Source organism: Anopheles stephensi, chromosome 2, assembly GCF_013141755.1.
Source record: "Anopheles stephensi strain Indian chromosome 2, UCI_ANSTEP_V1.0, whole genome shotgun sequence".
NCBI classification, from domain to species: Eukaryota; Metazoa; Arthropoda; class Insecta; order Diptera; family Culicidae; genus Anopheles; species Anopheles stephensi.
The window spans coordinates 30,340,644-30,368,130 of record NC_050202.1 but is presented as its reverse complement, the minus strand read 5'-3'; the positions used below and the strand labels follow the sequence as shown (position 1 = coordinate 30,368,130).

General features: G+C 43.1%; 1 protein-coding gene across 4 annotated transcripts in view; it reads right to left on the bottom strand.

The window, feature by feature from the left end:
- LOC118503325 (zinc finger protein jing homolog) overlaps nucleotides 1-15,711 on the bottom strand; it is a 72,834-nt gene extending 57,123 nt beyond the window's left edge. For 2 of the 4 annotated variants that reach the window (XM_036036468.1, XM_036036472.1), the window contains exons 1-2: nucleotides 15,448-15,711; nucleotides 9,952-11,158 (exon numbers count right to left, since the gene is read on the bottom strand). The gene's annotated coding sequence lies outside the window, so the exon portion shown is untranslated. The remainder of the gene's footprint in view (nucleotides 1-9,951; nucleotides 11,159-15,447) is intronic. The other 2 variants (XM_036036469.1, XM_036036470.1) reach the window with 2 other exon arrangements.
- Between the last annotated feature and the right edge of the window lie 11,776 nt (nucleotides 15,712-27,487).

The window sequence follows — 27,487 nt, the reverse complement described above, 5'->3', positions numbered from 1 at the left end:
GGCTCTAAAACCTCGAGAAGTCTTGGCCTGCCATTGATGGCTCTCCGAGACGCGGTTTGGCTGGATAGTCAGTTCTGCGTACGGGGAGCCAACCTGGATAGGATTTGATCGCCTAGTTAAATCTAAGAGCGAGAGAATTGGAAATAGTTGGACACATCCTGACGATATCTGCTTCGAATTGTACAACAACTTTTAGTTTCTGGAGACTTGTAGCGGACACTATTCCCTACCCTAAACACTAACAACCGGGAAAATACAACTGTACAACTAACAAGGAAAATCGAGGCTCAAACAGCGAAGCGTACTCTAGACAAGATGGACACTAATGTCCAAAACTTGTCGATCAAGTATGAGTCCAAGTTGTCCGTGTGACAAGAATTCAGAACGTGCAGGTGACAAGCAGAATACAAGGCTCCCAAATGATCTCAGAAGTGAGTCTGTGACCAACGACTCACAGGGAGTCTGTGACCAAGACGAAGTAGCAAATATTCGCCTCGAGGCTCTTAAAAACCTCAAGTCCTCCAAGCATCTCTTATATACATCCTCAGTCAACAATAACTAATATCCCTTATAATGCCTCTATGACCGCCTAGAAAGAAGTAGTAATTTCTCTGGAGAGTGAATGCTTCTCAGCTAATTTGAAACCATTTAGTTCTCATAAGTTAGTTAGTAGAATAACACATTAAGAGCAAACTTTTGTTGAAACATAACAAAGAACCAGATCTGAAGTACTTAACGCACAACCAAAACGGTTTGACACCTCTTCACAAGCGAGTGCCATATTGGAACGATAATCAGCAAAGATATTAAACTTTTATCCTCACTTTCGCAATATTAACACCTCATTTAAAGATGCTTCATATAAACTCGATTAATTGGCGAAGGAAAAAAAAACCGCCGGCAAAAAAAACTAGCTTTCAAAACAACAAACGATAACACATTTCAGCTGTAAGCTTCATCTTGCGTTCCTTCCCAGTTCCTGCTTCTCGTGCCACAAGGACGCGACGACGACGACACCAGCTGTCGATAGCACTCTGACGCGCGGCGTTTTCCTTCTGCCGCGGATCCCAGCATTCGAGACGAACGATATCACACACCATGTGCGCTCATTTTATGATTCAGTTTTTTTTATTCTGCCTTAATTGTGTGTGTGTGTGTGAGTGATCTCCGTTGTTTTTTTTTTTGCTTCGATATTCGTCTGCTCGCACATGTTCGGTTGGGTCGGTCGGTCGGTGTTCTTGACACAGGGTTCACCTCAGCAAAGTGCCGGCTGTAAATCACACGTCAGTGCAATTATCAACACATCTGCTCGAACAATCCGCAAAGTGTGTGTGTGTGTGCCTCTCTCTCTCTCTCTTTTACTGCCTTCCTTGTCATTGCGACTCTCTCTCTCTCTTTGTTTGTTACACGCGGTCTTGTCTCCCTTGGCATGGGGGGTTTCGGGAGTTGGATGGAGCCAACTCAGATCACCACCGGCAGCAAACCGGCCATGTGTGGCCCACACGTAATAATCCCCCCAACCATCCACCGATACTACAAGATCAACAATAAATGACAATGTCGCGTGCCACCGTTTATTATGCATTTAAGACGGGAAGCACATGTTCACGCAATGCGCGAGCATCACACATCACGGGCAGCGCATTTTGGAGTTTTTTTTGTTGCTTCCTTCAATAAAAAAAACATCCTTTCTACTGCCGGTTTGGAGGAAAAGCGCAGTCTGCTCAGAATATTCGAAACGACTTCTTCAGCTTCGTACCACCATCCCGGAACAGATTTCCAATTTCTTATTCTTATGTTAAGCTCTTACAGTCTAAGTAAAACACATACACCTTGAGCAAAAGATGGCGTCAGGTGCAGTGGTGCTGCTGGCTCTATCATTTTCCCACCGCGATCCATCATTTTCGAGGTGATTTCTAAATGCCTCAATCATGCATTAGTCTCTAAAAGACTCAAACACACACACACACACGATCTCCTGGCCATATAGGCATCCGGAAGGCAATAATACAACGTACGCCTATCTATCACGTCAAACGTCACGTTGGCTCAAGCAAAAAAGGAATGTCAGAGAGGAATTGAAAAGTTGCAAGATAAAAGGGACGGCGCGCTTACACACCCATTTTCCAATCGAATCGATTTTAGATTAAATGGAAAAGAAAAACCTTTTGCCAACTACCTCACACCAGATGTGTTAATGTCCCATATTGCCATCGTTAGGGCGATCCATTATCACCACCGTACGGGGGGGAAACAACGCGGCAACCAAAACATAATCGACGACGCACCACAAGACGATGGGTGACACACGCTATCAAACATGATGATATTAATAAATATAAACGTAAAACATAATCGTTGTGTATTAATTTTTCTTTTGCAAGAAACCCGGTTTGCCGTTGTCGAAGGAAGCAGCTGACCCAAGACGCCAGCTGATGATAAAAGACCACAGAAACAGGTGTTGCACCGGTTAGCTTGAGGAGCAGAATTAAACATCCCATTTAATAAAATGCACACGCGCCCCATTTGCACCCAACACGATGGAGACATTAATTGAACAACGCGCAAATGGCCATCGGTTTGCCCCAATTTTGTCGTCCTTTTTTTTTTGCTGGGCATGGCATTAAAACGTTCAACTTTCCCTTTGGCTTTAACTTACTAAAAAATGCCAGCCGTGAAGATTTTATTGCAAATTTATTAACCAAACGGACGTGTTGTGCTGCATACACTTAATTAGGATTATTAAGATTCATAACCCAGGCTTACCACGTTTGTGTCCGTCCGTGTGTTCAAGCAATACGATCCCAAAATCATGTTGCTAGCACCCTCAGTTAGGCGGAGGGTGTAAATTTCATACGGCGATAGAATTTCATTAGAACGTGCTCCTTCTTGTACGAGTAGTCGGAACAGTGTGAGACCCTGAGATAGGACAGAATAAGCCCTTCTTCAAAACGTGGGAAAACAATTCTGCTCCAAAAACAAAAAAAAACCTTCAACTCAAATATTAACTCTCGTCTTTCGCCCGGCGGAATCTCGGAACACGGGAGACACGCTTTCTTTAAACTTCAAAGTTATCATGAAGACGACTGGCGACTCGCGCACAACACACATAGCCACGTACAGATACGCTTACCTCATCATGCTCATATACAGTGAGTGGGGCTTGGAGGAAAATTGCTATCAAAAGTTGTAGTTTTACGAGCCTGGGTCGTAAAGTTAATGAACCATTTTATGCCTCCCTCGCACTGTCCGCACTTCACAGTTCCGCCTCGACTGGAAGTTGGCCCTTTTTCGACTTTTGACAAACAAAAACCGTACAGATACTATGCAAGCTCACGCGACTAGCTCTCCAGTGCGGGTCAAGTAAAGCCCATCCGACGGGAGAAGGAGTATTGACTGTCGAGAGGACGGTCGTCAAGTTAGAGTGAGTCGGTGGCTTTGCTAAAGCATATTTGACGAAAGCAAAAGCAACAGCGAAAACGCCAGGAGGCCGGACATTTGGCGGCCCTTTTGACCGGTGCTGAAGAAAATCCGGTAAAGTGAAAAAAAATTCGTGGTATTGGAGATCGAAGTTGGGGCTCGGGTTTGGTCCAGCTGCACCACCACACACGGACAAGAAGCAATCTGTCATAAATTCAATTATGAAGCAATTTTCTTTGGGGTTTTTATGCCCTTCAACGCCACACAATGGTGATTCTAGTCGCGCGGAATGGCTACCATTCAAGGTGGGGGGGGGGGGGGGGAAGGGTTTATAACAGTGAGAAAAAGGGCATCCAGCAGCAGGTCGTGTCTCTGAGTAGGCAAAGTCTTCAAGATTTTGAAGAGTGATTCTTTTCTTATTGATGGTGGTGTGAAGTTATGAGGATTTTAGGAGGTAGCTCTTACAGTGGTGTTACAGGGAAATTGAATTAGGCGAGACTTCAAGGAACTTCTCGATGGAATGCCTTAATCAGAGCGTTTTTAAATTCGAAGTGATATTCAATAGACAATAAAGTGTTTTGGACGACTAGGTGTCGGACAGCCCGGTGGTGGATGCGACAGCAGCGCCGGTCCTCATACACCAGGACGGGGGTTCAAATCTCATCTGGGCCGTTTCCCCCATAGTAAGGACTGACTATCGAACTATGCGGTATCAACTATGCGGTGTCTAGTAAGCCAGAAATGGCAGGCATGACCTTAAGTGGTCGTTAGACCGAAAAAGAAGAAGAATACATCAAGGACTCCCTTTAACTCTTCCCAAGACTTCAGTGCCTAGAAAATGCACTAAAATCCTGTAAATATTAATATTACCAAACGATGTATTTCTTGAAGGATATAAAGACTCAATTTGTCAAATTCTATTTCACACTAAGATCGCTCAATCATGCAACGAAAGGTTCCCATCCCGGCCGCTGCAACTTTGTAAGTCCTATTTCCTTCGCATCGAAAACAAGTTTTGCAGCCGTTTCGCTCCGATCGCTACCTTTTTTGAGTCTCCGATCCGATCCTTTACCCAACACAAAAAAAGGGAACAAACGAACAGCTGAAGCGAGGAATTCGAAACTAAGAATGGGACGCGGTGCGTACGGGCGTATCGATACACCGGCCAGCTCCAATAAAACCTTGAACCTCATAGGAACAAGGAGAAGGAGAGCGGAAGAAAAAAACACACGTTGAGTATTATTTTTCAACCAAACCTCTCTCTCTCTCTCTCTCTCTCTCTACACATCCTTTTAGCTTTCTGAAGCCTCCACTGAAGGTAGATTGATGATCATCAGAGACGATCGGAGCCATATTTCTGTGCCGCGCACTGCATTCGGAATGGGAAACTATGTGAAGCATAAGAACAAAATACCCCCGGGAATAGGCTTTCGGTGTATCCTGCTCGCTAGAAAACGTGAGATGCCGAAAGATGTCAGGAGGTAAAAAAACATATACTCTTTCACGAAGGAAGAATTTCAGCTGCCGTTTCAATAAAATTTTATTACACAAAAAAGAGGCTGTTTCGATCTGTTTGATTTATAGAAATTGAGCGCGTGTGCGCATTGTTTGAGTGGGATTTTTGTGAAAATTAGCAGGATGCAGAAGGTTGGCTGCTCACCGGTTCCGTTTTTGGGGCCAGACAATCATAAAAAAAAACCGGGCGTGCAGCTTTAAGATAATTTATGCCGAGTTAAAGCAACCTTTCTGGTGCGCCGTTTATAGCCCCAATAAACAAAAGGTAACAAAATCAACGGGAGTTTAAGGTGATTGAGTAATCATTATTGTACTGTAATTTAATTTGATTCTGGTGGGATGACATTCATCAAAGCTAGATTATATTCCTACAAAACCATCTTCGTAAGGACTTCAATCGAGGAGATATCTGGCAAATATCTAGCTTCGTAACATCCCTTAAACTCACAGCTAATGGGTGTGAACGTTTAAGGACAAAACGACTCTCCAAGTGAGTCCACATGAGACCACAAAAAGCTCACTTCGTCTCGTTACCAAAACGCAAACCGAATTTCACAATCATATAAAGTGCACCGAGCACCAAACATGATCGTAAATCTCTTCCCGCCAGGAAAGTGCTCAGGAAAACGCATCAGGACGACACTGAGCGCACAGGGAGAATCGCACGCATTCGTCGGAAGAATTATGGTGGTCGGTACCGAAAACCAAAAATCAACAAACCATTAAACCATTTTCCACCACCTCACGGAAAGGACAAAATGGCAAAGATCGATCTGTAATAAACCAACATAAAATCCACAAACTCCCCGTCGCATCACACGCCCGTTGGTGGAGCAGTTTTATCGATTGGTCATCGCGCAGCGCATGTAATGAGGCGAACGGGCGAAAGGGAGGAACTTTTCCAGCCGGGGAACGGTGTGGCCAGAGCGGTTGAGAAGATACACCGAAATGATATGAAAACACATTGCACACAATAATGCTTTCCCGGCGCACGGCACAACAAATGTGCACACCGGAGCGTCGTCGTCCATGGCACAGACGGGCCCCTGCCTGCCGGACGAACTCCAACCCACCCTGGCGAGTCTTTATTTATGTTGTACGGCAGGTATTTCTGTGCAGGGGCAGTCGCATCATGCTCACGCACACACACACACACGCGCATGTCATTGGAGCGGCTTTGAAATGTGGCCCCGACAACAGCATTTATCGAGCAAATAAAACCCATTTTCGATAATGTGCCATCCGGGGGGGGGGGGGGGGGGGGGTGACGTACAGAAAATGTTTCGGTCGGGCCTCTCTTTTTTCCCCCTGCAGTGCAAGGGTTGGCCGTATTTTGAGGGCGATGCAGCAATACGTCGACATTATATGGTGGTGGTGGCAATTGGTTGCAGTCGTAGTACAGTGACAGGCAAACGTAGCTTACTGACATATTTTAAACCGTAAATCTTTCACGGAAATGGATTTGATTTTTCTTATCATATATAAATGTTTGATTGATACGAATTGTTCCTTTCCGTGTTTAGTTCTCAGTTTAATTTAAATGTTCTGTACAGCATTTTTGTACACAACTGTAAAGCCAAACTACCGATCAAAAACCGACGCAGTGCCGGTACCGGTCGGCCGCCTTCTTCCGACGCATTTATAGTGGGACCCGTCGACAATGCGACGCAAGTTATGCTAACGATGATAAATATTAATAATTATTATTTATCGATGTGCCCATTTATGCATTTATATGGCACCACCACCAAAAGGCAGCAAAAGGTGAGACGTCACAAAGGGAGACGACCCGTCAAATGCACTAACCACAAAATTAGTAACCAAAGCGCCCGGTGGTAGAGGCTACAGCGGCGCCGGTCTTCACACGACAGGACCGGGGTTCAAGTCTCAACTGGGCCGTTTCCCTCATAGTGAGGATTTGACTATCCAACTATGCGGTATCATCAAGTCTAGTAAGTCAGAAATGGCAGACATGACCTAAGAGGTCGTTAGGCCAAGAAGTAACCAAAGCAATTAAATTGAATGACTCACAATGAGTTCTTTTCTATTGAGTATCACCAATAAGGTTTCCAAAAAATAGCTTCCACCATTCGAGGTCCATGATGACTTAAGTTAGCAAACTGAGAATTTTCGTTGGTTGTTTTCTGTCAAAAATTGAAGCAAACGTACCAAAACCTGGAACCTGACTATGGACTGAATAATGAATAATGGAATCAAAGTTCCACAACGAGCTTGCAATATTCCACTTAATGCTTGCAACGGTGACTCTACATCCCATTATTTTAAACATAAAAATAAGCAGCAAAAATCACAAAATAGCTTTATAAACAGTGCAACAAACACAACAAAATGAGGATAAAAAGGGAACGGCAATAGAAAACCAATTCAAAACATCGCAAAAGCGGCGTCCTTTCTCGTGTTACCTTCCTAAGGCTAACAGAGCTTACCAATTCTTCTGTTCAACCAGTGTACTAGTGTAGGCAGCAGCACCGAAAGCTTATGAATAAATAAGCGTCTTAGGCGTAAGAGAAAATTGAAGATGCATTGGCTGCGCGCAGGTCTTCCAGCCATTCCCATTGTTGATGCTGCAAAAGATTGCTACGCTGTTATGCATGCATTTTCTACGTCTACATCCTCTCTCTCTCTCTCTCTGTTTTTCTTTGCTTTTCTATTTGCACAAGGCGGAGAAGCTAAAGAATGAACGCAACCTTCATCAGACAGGCGGCGCAGGACGAATCAACATAAAACAAACGGGCATTAATGATTTATGCGTAGGCATGCACGCGTCGTTAGTGGTGAAGTGTGGCAAAGCTTCGAGTATTACTCTACAAAATTGGAAGAAAGTTGATAATTTTCGGTTGCGTATTGTTTCAAGTGCAGTTGCACGTCTGTTAAAATGCCTTGTAAGAGAGAAGCAATTCTACATGAAGATGCTAAAAATAAATCCACGTCAAGGACTTCGTTTGTACAGCTGTTTCAATAAACCAGTAACGTTTCTTACGTCACTTCGTGGGCTTTTCGATCCAAAAGCACGGTTATCAATGCGTTCAAAGGAGCATTTAAAAAATAAAGTTCTCCTTTTAAAATACTAGACAAAAAATTGCCCTCAAAGATCGGTTACCTTCCGTCGAAAATCCCAAAACTAGTTAGCATATTAAGCCCTCATTAATCTAAATTAATTAGATCGAATGAATAACTAAAACCCCCCCTGGGTGTAATATTGCACCGTCCGCCCCGAGCTACCTACTACCAAATGAGACATTGTTTTCGGGTAAAAAAAACCTTCCTTCCTAATAGCACAGAACGCTTCAATCAAAACCATTTACATTAATTAAAAGTCCAACTTGTTATTATAGGGCAACTCGGGTGAAACCTGCCCGGCAAACAACAGCTGCTGAAGCCTGCTGTCGAAAGAAAACCACCAGTCGGGCAGCCGGGGACCACCTTTCGCTGTCGAATTCCCTGACGAGCGCAGGACTGAGGCGATGGCAATGGTCGCCGCGGGCGGTTGTCCAGCGCGCGCGCGCGCTTCCAGAAACACCTGAGCAGTGAGTGTTGTGTGCAGGAGGGAAGAAGCAAACCGCTCGTCGGGAGAATATGATCAGGGAAGAAAATAATATTACGTTACTGTTATCACGATATTTCCATTTTTTTTTTTAATTTGAAGGACTCACGAAGAAACACGAGCCAAAAGAGCTAGATAGGCTACGAAGCCACATTAAGCGGTCTGCAGGAATTCTACAGGACGCATTCATCGCATAGTCCTTCCACCGGGGACACGAAAGAAGAAAGAAAAAAAACCATTCCGGACACATCAGTTTCAGTTTTAACCGCACATGTGGCACACAAGTGGTTGTTTGGCGATCGTCAGTATTTGGTTGTTCAAGAAAAATGACTTTCCTTTTTTACCGGTTGTCCTATCTTCCAGGCGCATCCTGAAACACAACCAGTCAGCTGTTTGTTCCTGTTTTGCGGTTCCTGTCCAGCATGTGTGAGCTGTCCAGGCTTCAGGGCAGGGAGAGGCAGCTCGTTTCGTGTTTTCCGAAATTAGTATTTTGTTTTCTGTTTGTTGTCAGCTGGTCCTGGTTACGTTTCTTGTAGCATCGAATTTTGACATGATCCTGTGCTCTGGTGCGGTTTAAGATCGATCCGCCTATTATTTTACGTTTAGGTGCGTGTTCTGGATAGGTCCTCGGGATGATTGTCGGACTCGAAATTGCTTCGTTTGCGAAGACAGTGGGTGCTTAGGTGCAAGTTGTTGTGCCTCAAAAGTCCTCAAAATTGTTTAAAAGTTTTTTTTAATCTTCGATAACTAACTCTAGAGCTTGTTAACCTCTGCCATGCACTTGAATTGTCCTAAAGAGACATTTTTTTAATAAAATATCAAATAAACTCTTTGTAAATGACCCAACATTTGCAAGGAACGAATATCGGTGTACAAAGAGCACATCAACAAAGAAGAGATCCCAAAACACTGTCTCCTTTTGGGGCCATCAAACATAATGGCATGGAGCATAATGTTTTGCAATAAACATAACCATAATCATTACAACAATTATTTAGCCGCACACAGAGGGACCTAGCGGTACGTAAACTGGACATCACTTAAATGCATCTCACTGTAAGAAGGCACGATTAAGATGTCGATGGAGCATTAACAATGCGAATTACAAGGAAGAGGAATGACAGATGACAGGTTGAAAATCGTATCACAATTTTAAGCAGTGAAGAGTTCCCTCCTAAGTTAGTCTGTTTTTCCGATCAGCAATGATTAAAGAGTAATCATTAATTATTTTCTTGGATAAAGAAAGGATAATCAATACATCCATATTAAGTTTAAACAATTTGAAAATATAAAAAGGATTCAAACTTCCCAAAAGCAACAACAAACACTTCCGATAAGGCATAGCTTTTGGGTCATGATTTATGACCTGCCACGTCTTCCAACGTGTCTCCAATTTTCCAATTCCATGTTTTATTCTCTACCCTAATAGCAACAAGCAACAGCGTACCTACCTTTTTTGACACTCGGGAACGTCGGGAAAGTCTGGATGAGGAAAATAAGCCGTCCCTCCTCCTCTCGTCCCTGTGTGGGGCGCTGGTAAACTCCTCCTCTGGCGTTCAGGAGCTCTCGCTTTTCCTTATGCTAGCAACAGCAATAGCAACACCTCGTAATCCATGCCTTTGGCCGGTTTGACGTTGCCGATACTGGCCCTTGCTTCCTGCTGGCGGTAAGAACTTTTCTTCGCCGCGAGAATTTAGATTAATTTTCTCTTCCTTTCCCGGGCACGCACGCTGGAAGCTTCTTGGGAAGGAGCAGCACAACCCATTCCCCGGGAGGAGTTGGGTGGTGGTGGGTGGCGGCCACTCGCTGCCGCTTTTCCTATGCTGCAAGCTGGAGAGAGAAAGAGAAGCTTTCCTCTCGCCAGTGCAGCCTTCACCGACCTCACTTTCTCATGCACTTTTTGCCACGTTCTGCTACACAGGATCCCAATCGATACGAAGCTACTACTCCACTGATACTGTGGGGGTTCGCCGACGCAGGAATTTGGTGAACTTGGGGCAGCCCTCTTTTTTCCTCCCTTTAGCTCGTACTAGAATGACATCGTCATCTGCTCTGATTCCACACACTCGCAACACGAAATAACTTGCGGGAAAGGGCGAACAACAAAAAAACTTAAAACTGCGTTACGCACCGGGAGGAACTTATGCTTGCTTGCATTTTTTCCCCCTCTTTTCGCGGTTTTGTTTTCCTTCAGCTCGCTTCAGCTTTTCCCTCTTACTTTCTGTACACTTTTTGCATACTTTAAAAACTGGGCACACAAATTACTTAGATACTTTTTACTTTCTTTTTTCGCTTGCCTTCCTTCACACACTCTCTGCACCACCATTTGCCCAAACACACTCTCACTTTTTATAATTTTCTTTCACTTCCAATTTTTCCACTATTTTCCGCACACTGATTCTCTGCTCTGGTTTTCATTCTTTCATGCCTGCGCACACCACACTAACCGCCACGATCGCACATAATTTTCTTTTAGAAGAAACGGAAATTAAAATTAGCTTAGCTTTATAGAACACACTTTCGTCTCACTGTAGCTGGACGCTGGCGTACGTCGTTAAAGGTTTTTCTTCTACCTCCTCTCTTTTTAACGCTATCGATTATTTAATCCTTTTTTCACCCTGGATTGCTTTATCTGGCAGAAATGGGTAGCTGTAAATGCTGTGGATTGGAGAAGAAAATAGTATATGAATAAGATTATTCACTGTTATTAAAAAAAAGAATCAAAGAATAATTATTATCATTTCATTTGACAATCAAATCTAAACGTTTCATGGGTGAAATGGCATAAAGCATAGAAGAACTGCAATGAAACCTACAATTAATTAAACTCAACGGAAAGCTATAAATTGCTTATCAGGGGCCACGCCTTCTCTGCCCTGCCTAAAAATACATGGATCGTTCGGTGTCATTCTCACGACATAACCAGCCGTAATATTTTCAGTCTGATAAGTCTCATTAGCTTCACGATAGTGAGATCACAGCTCGGTCTTTTTGAATATCTTTCTGGTGGCTAAGAGGCATTTGCCAGTTGCGGTCAGAGTCAATGTTTCTGAAGTGTATATGTGTCTTTTTCTTAGCTTAACGACTTGTGTGACCACATAGTTAAACAGTTAGTTCTCACTGGAACTGGAAAGACGGTCCGAAAGGGATTTGAACCCTGCTATGTGAAGAAGTACTATATAGTTATATACCCATCTTGCTCCGTCACGACATGTAACTAGAGTGGAAAAGTTGCTTCCGGCTGTCATATGGCCGCGTGGCGGCCAACACCTTTGTGGATATCTCTACAATAACGTAGCTGTCGGTGCTGACTTTAGACCATACCCTACAGACAACAATTAAACTAAATAGGAAAGATGAACAAAAATTCTAAGTCCTGATGTTTCAGGTATTTTTTACATCTTAATTGTGAATTGTGAAATATAATAATCAATTCATCTGGAGAAGTCAGTCCGTCAGTCTTCACAGCTAAGACCTCTGAAGTGGATTCCCGAATTCCCGTAGGAAATGCGCAAAGTAAGATGGGAATATTCTTCCTGCTATTCGCGCAAGTATGCATTTGAGCGAGACTACTTCAGCATCATCCCAACATTATCCCGCAGGATACATCCCAAGAAAATGTGAGTCTCTGTATGTTTGTGTTTGTGTGTTTCTATTCGCGAAATGTTCCTTCCCATCTTCGAACATGAACCGAAAAGCAAAAAAAAAAACGATTCAAGAAAACAATGAAAACACACATACACACACAGAGAGCCGGACCGAATCTCTTCTGTCATTTAATCGCTAAACAGCAGAAGTGATTTAAATGTTCAAACTGGTAAAAATGGTACAATTAAAACCCACCCAGGCACAAGGAAAAAAGGAAAAAAAAAGAGCCATCTCCTGGAGGCACGTTCATGAGGCGCGTACACACACACACACACATAAACATCCACACAAACACGCCCCGGAATCAGCTTTCAGTCAGCATCCCTGTTCGAAACCTTCCCCGCCTCAATGTCACAAACACACATTTTCTCGGAAATGTCCTCTCTTTTTCACACAATCTTCACGGAAGAAGTTTTTCCTCCCCGTCAGTCCCTGCGCGACATACCGTGTTCCCCGCGAGCGCTATCTGTTTCATTCACACCGACCTGTCAAACGCTATCGCTCGCTTGCTGTGAGCATTATGATGCGCTCGCTCTCTCGCTCTGGCGTTAACACAAACAAAGGAAGCCGATGATTTAGGTAGAGAAAAGAGGGAAGAAGAAAAAGAAGAGCTCTGCAAGGGAATAAGAGATAAAAACGCGCGTACTAATGTGTAGAATTGATAGTGAAAATAGTTCACTAATAGCGTGCGTTTGACGTTCAGACGAGACTTTTCCTGTTCCACAACACGAACGATCTTACATTCCGGCTGTGCCAGAATTCCACTCCAACGGGCTTGGAAATGATTTCGTTCGTTCATTTCCCAATTCACAACACACACTCAAACACACACACAGAGCAAGTTTATATAATCGGCGGAAACATCTCGCTCTCTGCTTCGTGCAGCATAGCATTCGCCGCATACAACAATGCTGCGCTGGAGGAAATGTAGTGAGCGGCGCACAGCCCGGGAGGAAAACATAATGATGTTAGGAGCCGAGCATAGAGCCGTGGCCGTGGCGAACCTTTTTGGTTCCCTTTTTCTTTACACGCTCTCCCTCGATACGCTCCCGGGGAAGAGTTCTACCTTTATCTAGCCGCTCTCATCGATATCATTTTTTTTTTCTTCCCGACAGAATCATACAAACACACACACACACAGATGCAGCACGAAGAAAAATGAAGCATGATCAAACGAATGTGTTTGATCGTGGTCTGGTGCCTCTACCTAGCACGATACGAGAATCCCTTCTTTGCGCTAGTGTGCGTGTTTGTTCGGAAGAATGGTTTTATGCGGCCGATGCATCACACTGCACCAAGGCGGCCGCTATTAAATCTCGTGTGCGTGTGGTTCTGTACGCAATCGTTCTGTAAAGCAAACGCACATTTAGACACCGACGCACACATACAACACGCTTCTTCCAGGTGCACATGTGTTGGGGGTTAGCTCTGTTTCTTTCCTTCGTGAATGTTTTCCAGAATGCTTTTCCGTTCATCAAGCAAACGGCGCGCACTACAAATCTGCGCATAACCATGTTTCTTGCACACACACACATACACATTCAATGCTCGATATGCTCGAAAGGGGTTCGAAACACAGGGTGGCTTTGATCAGGGTATCGGGCGGAGATGATTGCCCTCGGATCCACACACCCATGCACACACACACAGTCGCGCGCGTTTGTTGATCTTTGGGAGAAAGAGTTCTGAGAACATCTCTTCCGTACACTCGCGCGCGCACACACCTCACACAAAAAAAAAAAAACGTTTCACGATGGTTTGAATTTCCTTTGCTTTGCAGCACACACCCTTGAACGTCAGAACGAGCAAGCGAGCGAGAGAGAGAGAGAGAAAGAGACGGACCGAGTAAACTATTCTCCTGTGGGGTGGGTTGAAAACCAACACCATGAGAAAATTACGCTACCTGGGTTGGGATCCAGGTAGCGAGACGGGGTTAATTTCTCATCCACAGGAAGATGGCATACGAAGAAGAAGCGAACAAATTTTTGGAGAACAATTTCGCGTAGCCGTTCGATAAGTACATTTTTAGCGCTCTATTACACTTTGCAGCAACGTGTTTTCGGTAGACGCGGCTCACAGAATATTCACACCGGGATCTGGAGTGTAGTAGTAGGAAACATTGTACACACACGGGCTTGCTGAGTTAGAAAATAGCTCCACACACACGGTTGAGGGGAGCTCCGTGCGCTTCCAACACACACGCGCGCGCACACACGTTTTTGCCTCGTGCGACCATTTTCCTATTCACTTTCACCCGCACCAACCACCCTCCGCTTTCCCCTTACTGTTCTTCTATCACTTCACAACTCATTCATAAGGCGGTTTATCTCGCTACCGAACAACACCACTGCTCATCATCATCCACCCCTCGTAACGCACACACACACCGTGAGTATTCGCTATCTCTTTTTTTCGCTTAGTCGCTCGTGTAACCAGAAGAAAGCTGCTGCTCCTCTGTCTAGTATCGTATGTTGGTGGTGGCTAGCTAGAACAAGCGCGCCCCACAACACGAAGAAGGTGCGGCAAAGCGCGAGGAATCGCACACTCACACACAGTTACATTCCCATCCATTAAACACGCGAATAGGAAGGGTGCGCGGCAAACTGAGAAGAGGAACACGATAGAAGAACTCTCTCACGCTGGTACACTCTCTTTCTCGCTCGTACACTTCATGCTTCACTCTCTTTCTAACTGTCAACTTCTTTTCTTCTCTTCACTCCACTGTACTTGCACCCTATGTGTGTGTGTGAGTCGCACTTTGGTTCTGGTGTGTGAAGCCGAGTACTTTTGACAGTTGAAAAAAAAACACACACACACATACGTAAACCGTAGGGTTGAAGGATGATGATTGTGGGGAAGAGACGGCAAGGAGTCGACGCGCAGGCAAACCCCACGGGCGTTGAAGCCGACGGGAAGTGGAGTTACAAACAATAATTGCACTCCGAGGAATCGGCAATCGATCATCATTCGTTTTACTTCTTTTCTTTACAAAAACACATCCCACTGAAGAACCTAGGATATTCCTTCACCGTGTTTGAAGAACGACGCGCTGTCAAGCACAGGCGATCCAATGACGAAACCGCTGCTGATCGCAACCAGGAAAATTAGCCTACTGAACATTCACTGAGCACAGAATTCCTATCTAATTTTACCACATCGCTCTTGTGGTATCGTATGCCGACGACGCCGTTCCTACCGCTATCGCAGTAGGCCGGAATCTCGAAGGGCATGCCTTGTTGAGTTGTTTTTTCACCTTGGACGAATCACCTCACACTATTCTCACTCCGGCCAATACACACCTTTTCTGTTGTTAATGCTTCTGGCGCTGCGTTAGGTTTAAACAGTTCGAACGATTTATGAGTGTACATACAGACGCATGTACGTACGTACGCTTTTAATCCACAACGCGGTTCAATTAGGTTTCGCTAACTGATATTTGCCTGCTGTCACTCTGATGCCAAGCCAAAATACTGCTGCAACTGAGTTGTGCCTGCTGTCGAAAACACGAGCACCGGAGCAAGGACGCGCATGGACCCGTCCCCGACAGTGACTCTGAGCAAACTGATTTCGAAAGAGCGCACAGCACGCTCGGCCACGAGAAAGATCCGCTCACTGCATGCGTGTGCATGTGTGTGTGCGTGTGCATTAGGAAAAACAGGTACAAAATGTTGTTTATTTACGCCAGCGATTCTGCCGAGCCCTTTTCGCTCTCGCAACGCTGGAACACCATCGCGCTCTCGCTCTCTCGCAACGTTTCCGTTATTTTGCTCCCGCAATTCGTTCGCACACACCGCACGTTCTGTTTGCTCACTCATTCCCGCATTCGCCATTTCGCAGGCAATGGTGGCTCTCTCTCCCAACGTATCGCCGTCTCTCTCCCCCACCAGCTTGTCTTTCGGCACTCTCTCGCGCTCTCATCGCACCGTTCGTGAAGTGCGGGAATCATTCAACTTCGGAAGATAGTAAAGAAGAGGAAAACTGAAAGTGGAAAGGAAGAAAAAAAGCACTTCCACGAGTATTCAGGCAGCACGCGAGACTCACGTTGGATAGCTCACGTACGCTGACGACCTCTCGTCCGCCCGCCCGGCCGCCCTACAGGCATTCAAGCCGCCCTTTTGCACTTTCAACCCACACTGCCCGTCCCCTTCACCGCCCACTGGGCAGCCTTCCACGTCCAGTTCCAAGAATAGGAATTGACACCGGGGGAAAAACTTTTCACGGCTTTTCTCTATCACTCGCAAACCGTTTCGGAAACGTGTTTTTGGATGGAAATGAAAATTAAATGATTGGATTATCAGCACACTGTGGATGAGTTCGTGAGCTAAATGGAGTAGAGCAAATGAAAGCTGAAGTAGGAATTGTCCTGATGTCCAACGAATTTCATCGGTGGAATTCTCTTTTCATTCACCCCATGTTTGGTTTTTCTGCTTCTGGAGGACATGAACCTTATTAAGGGCAAAACAATCGGTAAATCTTTTGGCCAAAGTTGGAAGCATTTTGTGCTTCACGAGTTCATGAGCTCCCCTGAGTGAGCATTGGTGAGACAGTGAGATATGAGGTAAATTTGGGACAAAATCATATGAAAATGATAGCACTATTAACTCTGCTTCACAAATAGAACCAACAACATTCCGAACGCTTGGCTTCAAACCCGATCATCGATTAGCTCGTTTTGTCCGGATTGTTTAACGTGCTTGCGCCGCACCTCACCAGCTTCACTCTCGCTCTCACCCAGCTCACACCCAGCTCACACCCAGCTCATCTCACAGCTCGCCTGCTAGTATCGTACGGGCTACTCCTCTTCCGAATCGATCTGCGGAACCGTGGAACCATGGTTCCCCGTAGCAATATGGAGTACAGGCGGAGCCGAATAACCTTTAGGGCCATACCGTTTGAGCACTGCACTGCTGGATCTGGACGGCGAAACCCATGCTGAAGATGGGTGCTGGACGATGATGATGATGATGATGATGATGATATACGGCACCATAAACACAACCCGCAGCTTCCGCCCCGATACGCGACGCCGATGTGGGGCCTGTCCGTTTACGGTGGTGTTATTATTTTTATTTTGTTCCTCTCCACCGCACGCTCTGGCACCGTGCCGGAAATCGGATTAAATGGTTCTTTCAAAGGGATGCAGAGTATCTAGAGACCGCGGATATATTGAAAAAAAAAACAAAAAATACAAACCGGAAACCTTTAAACAACGACATAAACGGTCTGTTCCTAGGCGGCGCGGCTCGTCAACTGGTTGGAATCGTGTAAAATTAATGCTTAAAGCTGATAGGATAATTATGGATTTGTAGCGGAAAGGCTCGAAGTTACATTTGAGCCAAGATGTCTAGTAGGGAAATTAGCTCTTTTACTTATTAATTTCTTCAAATCTCTAGGAATATTTGTGAGCTAAAGTGAGGATTTCCTTATTGGGACCTAAGGCAACTTGAGGAATGAACGGTAGACGTTAAATTCCCTCTTGATCGTTTCATTTCACAGTGAAGTGTTAGTCCCTCACACATATCTATTCCTTTGACAGCTTATTACTACAACGACTTAAACTTCTGTCATCGCTCTGGCTTTATCACACCAACATAATATTCAGAATCGATTGGAGGGGTTTATTCAAGTTTGCCATCCCGTCCACGATCGAGTGCTTCGTCGGCCAAAAATCTTTCCCAAGTTTCGGGTTCGATTAAATCACGATTCGTCCCGTGCCAGCTGCCAAACCTTTGGAGTGTGTGTGTTTTTTTCTTCTTCTTGTTCTTCCTATCGTCCGCAGCAGCAGCAGCACAAAAGCTGGAAAAACCATACCACCGGAAGCTGAAGCAGGGAATTGTGGGAGGACGCATTGGCGGGAGGCGAAAATCGACCAGCCTTCCCGAGAAGGAAGATCGTGTCACGTTCGCTCTCCGTACGCTCTCGTACGAATCGGGCTCACCAATACACAGACACACGCTCATCCTTACAGAGGGTTCGCCAGCGTGAACACGAAGGGCGATGTGTTTTCATATTTCATCCCCTTTGCAGCACGGGGTCTCGCCGCTGTGGAAAGTGTGGAAAAGCGATACCGGAACAACAACAACACACTCAAACAGCCAGTGGATGTGAGGATGAAAACCATGGTACGCACACAAGCACACTCCTTCCAAACAGTGTGGTGTGTGAAACCAACATTTGTGTTATTCTTCTGTGCACGTTTTTTTTTTTGGCATCCCAGTACGACGGTTCGGGATAATGTTGGGTTCCCGTACCCCCCTGCTTTCCTTGCGATGTTTCCCGAAATCCTCGCTCAATCGATCGGACGCATCCATCTGCGAGGTTTTGGTCGGTCGTCCTAGGAACGTATAAGCAGAAGCAGAAAGCTCATCTAGCCATGGTCCACAGTTGTTTTCGCCGAATGCTGCTATCGGCTTCCGGTTCCGGTGACGTGTAGTAGACCGGCTACGTAAGAAGTTCCGCGAATTCTAATGGTGACTGTGGCGGCTGCGTATGCCGAGACAACAAATTCAGCGAAATTTACAACACACTAACGTGAGCAAGGTTCAAGGGCATCGGATGATGAGGTTGTCCCGGGAAGCAGGAGTTGCATCCCCAACGTGTTGTCATTCTACACGTTGATTTATTATGTCTAGCTACTTTAATTTGAGGTGATTGAGCCCCTGTTTTGTGAGTCTTTTTAATAGGTTTAAATAATATTTTAGCTCTCATACAGTGTTGTCTGAAACTATCCAGACCAGGAGGAGTCACATTTTCTTTATTACATTTAAAATATTCTAATTTATAAGTAATCCCGAAGTTTTTCTGACTGTTTCCCATTGTTTTTTGACAGTGCTTTAACATTTTTGGTTTCGTCCCGAGGTTTTTTGGCAATTCTCTAATAATTTTTTAAATTATAGTATTTTTTAAACAGCGTTTTCCTTTTAAAGTCATTTTATTGCGGAGATAATAGATGGTTTTTTTCTTAAAATAATGCAAAAATAATAAAAAGATGTGCAAATCTAGTATTTTTAAAAAATTAGAGCTGGAATAACATAACCGAGCCGTCAAAAAACTTCGCGACGAAAACATCAATACAAGGGAAGCCTTTAAAAAACCTTGTGACTATATCAAATACATGATGGCCCCGCAAATTGAACAATTGAGAGGTCAATGTGTTGACGAACACTGGGAGAACCACTTCTATGACTAGCTCTACGAGTTGTACGGTAATCTCGCCATCACCGGTGCGCTGGTCATGTCATGAGAATGGCACCGAACGACCCAGACCGTCTACATGGGCAGAGGATGCCAGAAATGACGCGATAGTGGATTGACAGACGACGGCGTTAGACCGTGAGCTGTATCAAGGATTCTTGGAGTAGACCTGATAAGTAAGCAATTAAGTAAATCAAAAACATCTAAGAGAGCGTACAATGCTTCGTTTCATTCTAAAGTTTATGACTGTTGCTCAAATATTTTTAAATTTGTCTTTACACTGTTTAAAATACATGTTTAAAATAAATGCTTTTTAAAATTTTTAAAATAAATCTGAGCATTCAATTATAAGACATTTTTTTTTTTGTATATTTTTTCATGTTTTCTCACCTAGCTGGATAATTCCTAACTGACACTTGACTTTGAACGAACTTTGAGGAAGAATTTACTTTTGTTTAAGCTTAAATAATTGTTTGCAGTGATTTCTGAAACGATAAAAGTAGTTAAAAAAAAGAAAATATCTTAAAATCCAAACTATCTGGGAAACCGCCGAACAACTGTGGGGCGAATCCATGACCATGTACATATTTGGGACAAAGTTAAATTTCTAAGGGGAAAGTGTAAAATAATTGAGATATACTATTTGAGATTTGAGGATAGTTTACAGGATTTATTTTATTTATTTATTTATTTTCGATTATGACGGCTTGACGCCGTATGGTCAGTACCGCATGTGCTGACGAAGTACAAAATTCAATGACACAAAAAATTACCAAGGCATTTCCTCCCTGATATTTCGCCTTATCCCGGGCGTGCTCGGTTGTAGATGTGTGGAGGTTGTGGTGAGTTTGTCCAGTTCTATTGTTGGTCCGGGTCTATTGCTGTGTAGAGTGTGTTGGTGGTTGAGATGTGTACACACGGGACTCCATCCTTCCGTGTAACGGATCTGGACTGAAACAAAACAGAATGAAAACAACAATTGTGACAGCACAAACATTTGCCTGTGAACAGTGGACCTCAATCTGCCCAGCAGTGATAGCCCGAGCTCGATCAAGCCAGCACCGAATTCAGAAGCTATCGGCGAGTTCCATCCCGTAACAGCAGGGTCTCTGCTAATTACGAGGTTGAACCCGCCGACCACCTCCGAACCCAACGCCAGCAAGGCCGCACTCGCTCCATCAAGGCTAGACAGAGATGATGGACACTGTTACAGAAAATTCTGCCTCTCTTCTTACGACAGTGACGTCTTTGACCCCGGATGCTGTTGCTTCGTCAGCGGATCACCCGTGGCACTACAACAAAAAAAAACTTAACACTTAAGACAAAGACAACACAACGAATAACAAAAAAGGAGTGGCGGATGTGGATTGGAAGGATAATAGGGATGCGGAATCAAAGGATGAGACCGTTGTCTCTGGCGAATCGGTAGATGAGCCTCATGTAGGCGAGGTCTCTAGTCGCCAACATTTCCCTTATTTCTATACCCGGTCGTCTGCCGATGCTCTCGATTGCGCTTAACAAGGAGGGTCTTGCAGTTTCAAACTCCACGCAGGACCACAGAAGGTGAGCCACATCGTGAAATCCGTCACCACAGCCACACACCTTCGTCTGAGCCAGAGTTATACGCTGCAGATGAGCGTTCAACGCGAAATGATTCGACATAAGTCGAGACATCATGCGTATGAACGCCCGGTCTACAGAGAGCCCACCGAACCAAGGCCGCAGGGACACTTGCGGAGAGATCGAGAAAAGGAATCGCCCGAGATCGTCCGCCTCCCACATGCTCTGCCAGCGAGACAGGAAAAGTTGCTGTGGTAGGCGAAGAAACTCTCGGGCCGAGATCGGACGGTCGTAAAATGCGCCTTGTTGGACGCCTGTTTTGGCCAGTGAGTCTGCCTTCTCGTTGCCGGGAATTCCACAATGAGCAGGTACCCAAATTAGCGAAATCCTGAACGCCTTGTCGAACATGGAGCCAAGCAATTCTATGATTTTAATGACAAGGAAATCCTGACTCTTAACAGCCTTCGGGGACCTTAGTGCTTCGATAGCGCTAAGGCTATCTGTAAAAATGAAGTACTGATCCGAAGGTCTCGCTGCTATAATCAATAGTGCGTACAAGATTGCGGCTAGTTCTGCGGTGTAGACACTACACGGCTCCCGCAATTTGAAAAATGCTTCGGCGGACTCACTAAAAACGCCGAAGCCGGTGCCTTCCTTAGAGGATGATCCATCAGTATAATACTGGCTTCTTTGGTCTAAATGACCATACTTATCCCTGAAAATGCCCGGAACTACCATCGGGCGAAGATCATTCGGTATGGTCTTAATTTCCTCGTGCAACGAGGAATCTGTTGTTAAAAGGGAACTGTAGGTCTCAGGAAGGGCAGCACGGTTTAATGCCTGTGGAGCGCTAGGATGCACTTGTAGGGCAACAAAATCTTCATAGATCTTCAAGATTTTGCTCTTAGAACCTGTCTCTAGAAGCGCTTTAAAATTTTCTTCGATCAAGGGATTTGATACTGAAGAACGGACTAGAAGGCGAAGCGACAGCATTTCAAAACGTAGTTTCAGCGGCATCACTCCGGTCATCACTTCTAGGGACATGTTGTGTGTTGATTTCATGCTCCCTAGTACGAGTCTAAGACAACGATACTGTAGCCTCTCTAGTTTGAGGATATGCGTGTTGGATGCCCAATGGAAACATATGCTGCCATATTCCAACACGGATAGTACCGTTGTCTTATACAGTCGCAGGACGTCTGATGGATGTGCGCCCCACCAGAATCCTGTGACTGTCCTTAGAAAGTTGATTCTTTTGCTGCATTTTTGCACCAGATGGGTGATGTGTGTACTCCAGTTTAGCCTTGAATTGAACCAAACACCAAGGTATCGAAAATTGTCGGTAGTTGATATCTTTTCACCGTACAAAAAGACATCAATTTTCGGGTCAAATAGTCTTTTCTCCCTGTTTTTTGTCGTGTCGCTAAAAGGGGAAAAGACTACCATCTCAGTTTTCGTTGCAGAAAACTTGATACCAAGGTTTTCAGACCACTCGGTAAGATTGTCCAAAGTGGTTTGTAAAGCCAGTTGTATTTCGGCGGCGTCCCTGCTTGCAAAAGATATGACGCCGTCGTCAGCCAATTGTCTAATGCTGCAGTTCGGAGCTAGACAAGAATCTATTTCACTGACATAGAAGTTATATAGCAGGGGGCTCAAGCAGGACCCTTGGGCTAGTCCATGGAAACTGGTCCGTTTTAGCTGAATATGACCATTGTTGAAATACATAGCTTTTTCCGACAAAAGGTTGAACAGAAAGTTGTTCAACTTTGGACCCAGCCCCACATTTTCTAATTTTTGACTCAGCTGGTATGGTGATACTGAGTCAAATGCCCCCTGTATATCCAGGAAAATAGATCCCATGTTCTGCTTGCGTGCACGAGCAAGCTCTATTTCTGTTACCAGAAGGGCTAAGCAGTCATTAGTACCCCTGGCTTTACGAAAACCAAACTGGGTATTCGAGAGATGGTTGTTTGATTCCAACCATTCTTCTAACCGGAAAAGAATCATCCTTTCAAGGAGTTTCCTCAGACACGACAGTAACGATATTGGCCGATACGAATCGTGTCTTGATGGCGGTTTGCCAGGCTTCAAGATAGTGACAACTTTCACTTCTCTCCACTCTTGCGGGACGCTGTTGACCTCCAACATATTGTTGAAAATACTTAACAGACGCTTCCTCCCTATGTCGGGCAGATTTTGAAGCAATTTGCTACTAATCTGATCCAGACCCGGGGAGGAATTTTTGCTTGATAGGAGAGCAAGTGATAGCTCTACCATTGTGAACGGTGAATCCATCCTAGGGTCACTACCAGGCGCATGTTGTGTAAAGCTTTGCGCAGGAACGAAATCGGGGCAAAGCTTGTGGGCAAATTCATACAGCCACTCGCCAGAAAAGCTTTCGCTCTCATTGATGTTGTTGCTGTTTCGCATCCTTCTAGCCATTCTCCAAAGCGAATTAAGTGAAGTGGTGGGGTTTAGATTATTGACGTATCTACGCCAATAACCCTTTTTCTTCGCCTTCAACAGGTTTTTGCACGTTCTCTCCAGTCCTTTATATTTTTCATATAAGGACCTCGAGCCCGTGTCCCGGAAGGCTTTAAATGCCTCACGCTTCTTGGTGAAAGCCGCTTGGCAATCCTTGTCCCACCAAGGAGTGGACCTAATGTTACTATTTTTATAAAAAAAAAAAAATCATGAGACTGACACCGTACGACCTAATCCATAACGCCTTTTTTAATAAGATCGTTCATATGGCTAGAGAAGACGCACTGATACCAAATTAAGTTGAAGGAATGATGTTTGATCGTGAGCGGATTAAAGGACTTCTGCAGCTGGCCCAGACCGAAAACAGCTTGTATCACTGCTGAACCCCGCCCCACTTAAGTAATTAAATCGCTTTCTTAAGAACTAACTCAACTCATATTTAAAGTTTTCTGTAACCAAATCACATCAGTGGTGATGTTTGGTTTTAAAGCTACTTTTTTAAATTTTATAACTCTGCATCCCTGTGTTTGCCAGAATGTTGTCAGTTGGTAAGGAACAGAGTGTTCGTGATAAGAACAGGTTAACTACAACTACCACAACAGATTTTGCTATAAATTTTAAGAATTTTCCTTCGCCTCAAATGTCTATGTTGAAAGTAATAATAAAAATGTATATAAACTCAAGATTGGCTTTAAAATATCAACTTTCTCAAGACCCCTTTTTCTCTAAACAAGGATAAAATTCTTCCCTACCCAATAAATGGCTGCTTAATCTCGTTGTGTAAAGAAAATTAAACCCAAATCAAGCATGATTGATTCAATATTTAAATTCCTACCTCTTCCCACAGACGGAGTCCTTCCTTCCAACCGAAACGCCGAAACGCAAATCCCAAAGCGGAGTCTCTCCCCTGCCGGATCAACCGTCTTCGATCCGGCATCGGCCGTAAGTGTTGCTTTGCGAACGGTTTATTAATAATAACAATAACAATACGGCTTCACACCCATAATAACAGTAACAATAACGATAACAACAGCAACGGCAACGGTAGCCGATGACAAACCATCGAATTATGTTGGACATCATCAACGGCTTAGTGAACCCCGGGCCGGAAGATGAAAACGATAAGTCGTCATTGTCGTCGTCGTCGTCGTCATTCTCGTCCATGTGGTCCGGGACAGTTGCAAGTAAACGGAGGGAGCGTGAACAGTCAGCCGACTTTATGGTGCCAGCGGAGGACTCAATTTTCCCGGCCCTTTTAATGAGGAATGCACAGACGGACGGACTGGGCGAGCCAGCCGAGCCGACAGTAAAGATAACCGATTGGTTGGGGCTTTTTTGAAGGGGCGACAACAACAGTGCGATGAGCAGGAACGAGCGTTAGAAGTGTGTAATTAAGGCAGTGGAACAGTCAGAAATCATCATCGGGAGCACAGAAGAGGGTTTTGGGGGGTAAGATTTTGCACCAGACCGCTCCCCCCCTCCCTCCCTCCCTTCCACTCAGAACGAAAAGTGAAAAGTGGTGCGCTTGATTATGTGCTTTTAATTAGCTCCAGTGTTGTCCCGTATCACACTTGTGAAGTGTATAAATTTTTGCTCTCCTTTTCAATGGTCGTTTAAGTAGCTTTTTATGTGCTGTTGGTTGGTTTATTTTCTTCTGATAAAAAGAGATTGCATTTTGTATTAAGTTTCTATTAACTTTGTTTTATGTATTTTTATACATTTTATTTTACAAATTTTTCACCTTTTTAAGCTTTTTTCTATTTTTTATTGTTTATTGTTTATTGTTGTATTGTTATTGTGTTTTATTAATTTTTATATATATTTTTAGGATTACGGCTTGACGCCGTATTGTCAACACCGCATGTGTTGACTTTTACAAATTCACAAAAATTAACAAGGCATTTCCTCCCTGTTATTTGTCTTATCCCGGACATGTGTTATTGTGTTTTATTGTTTGGTTTATTTTTTTCTGCTAAATAAAGAAGTAGCATTTTGTTTCAAGTTTTTATCAACTTTCATAAATTTTTTTCTATATACTTTTTATATTACAAGTTTTTTGTCTCATCTCACTTGTTTAAAGTTTATTTAATATATAATTTATATTGCATTGTTTGGTTTTTCTCTTCTTCTGTGAATAGCATTTTGTATGAAGTTATTATAAACATTCTTTTATAGTTAAATATAAACTTTTTATTTTAAAATTTATTAATTCCAAACCACTTTTGTAGTCTAAAGTTTTTATTTAATATTCAATTTATGTCTTAACGCTTGATGTTTTATTCTGCTATCAAGAGGTAGCATTTTGTTTCATATTTGTTTCAATATTATGTTTTATTCTTCTTTGAACTTTTCATTTTATAAGTTTTTAATCTCCAAAAACATATTTCTTGTTTATAGCTTTCCCGTTTGTTATTCATGTTTCATTGATTGCTTCATGTTCTTCTGCTGTAGCATTTTATATCAAGATTTTGCTCATGTTATTTTTGTGAACTTTTTGTTTTATTAGTTTCTTAATTCAAAATCACATTTTATTTTATTAATTAATGATTACGGACTGATGCCGTATTGTCTCAAAATCAAATTTCTTGTTTAAAATTTATTTAATTTCATATATTATTTCGATCATTATTTTAGGCTGTCTTTTGTATCATGTTATTATTTCACGTTTTCTAGAAACCTTTCCTTTTATTATGTTTTTAAGTTAAAATCACTTTTCTTCACTAAAATTTATTTCATTTATAATTTATGAATTTTTTGCTATTTTTTTTCTTTTGCCATAAAAAGATAGCATTTTATATCAAGTTTTATATTAACTTTATTATATTTTTATTTTAACTTTTTTTGCAAGTTTATTGTTTTTCTCTGAAACACAGCCCTTGTTGAAAGTTTATTTATTTAGAATTTATGTTTTATTGTTTGCTTTTTTCCCTTTGATTTAGAGAAATTGAATTCCGTATAATGTTTTTATCAACTTTCATTTCACTAGCTATAACTCTTACTCCTTACTTTAATTTTTTTAATCTAAAAACACATTTCTTAAGTAAACTTTACTTTATTTGATCTTTATGTTGTGTTGTTGTTTATTTTATCATTTATTTAAGTATGACGGCTTGAAATTTGCTGACATTGAGTTGTTTGGATAATTCTCTTTGGATATAAATACAGTCCATTTAGTGTAAAATTTTATCAACTTTCTTTTATATTTTTCTGTTTTATAAGTTTTTTAAATAACAGAAAACACACTTCCTGTTTAAAGTTTTTTCATTCACAATTTATGTTTTATTGTTAGGTTTTTTTTCTGCCTTAAACAGAAAATTTTGTATCAATATTTGTATCAAGTTTTTACTAACATTCTTTCTGTATACTTTTTCTTTTACTAGTTTCGTTAATCAAAATTGCTCTTGTTTAAAGCATTAACCTTTATTATTTATATTTTGTTGTTTGGTTAACTTTCTTTTCGTTTGTGGTTCACGTCTTCTCGACTTTTAAGCAGGTTGGTTTGTTTATAATTTTGTCTATGTTTCATGGTTCATGTATATTTTATGCTATTTTTTATATCTTTAATACATATTTTATCTTGATAGTTTTATTTTTTTTGTCAAAATTACATTTCGAGATTTTATTGTTTATAATTTATGTATTTTTCCAATTTATGAGTTTTTTGAAGCACCCTCCGTGATTTTTTTCCCATCCAAATTTCACTCTTTTGTGCGTTCAAAAAGATTATTAAATTAGATTTAAAGAGCACATGTGTGATAAGCGTTGGCACAACTGCTCCGATACTGAATGGCAAAATGCAATTTTCCCTTCATGTTCCTCCCTTCACAGTTTCGACGACCCAATTTTCCAACCGGCCACGATGGATGAGCCACCGCTGATGATCACACTTCCAAGGGGTGAACAGCACAAAAGGGGAGGCCCGGCCCGTCCGTGATGTGATGTGTAAAATAGGACAAGGGGAATTATCCTGCCATGCGTCCGTACGAATGCACCCAAACCCAATGGGAAACGCTCATTGAGGGATGATTGTTTCGCCTTTTCCACCTTACCCTTCCCGCACTGCCGTCCTTTTGCTGGCTACCGGTTTTGTCGTTCCTAATC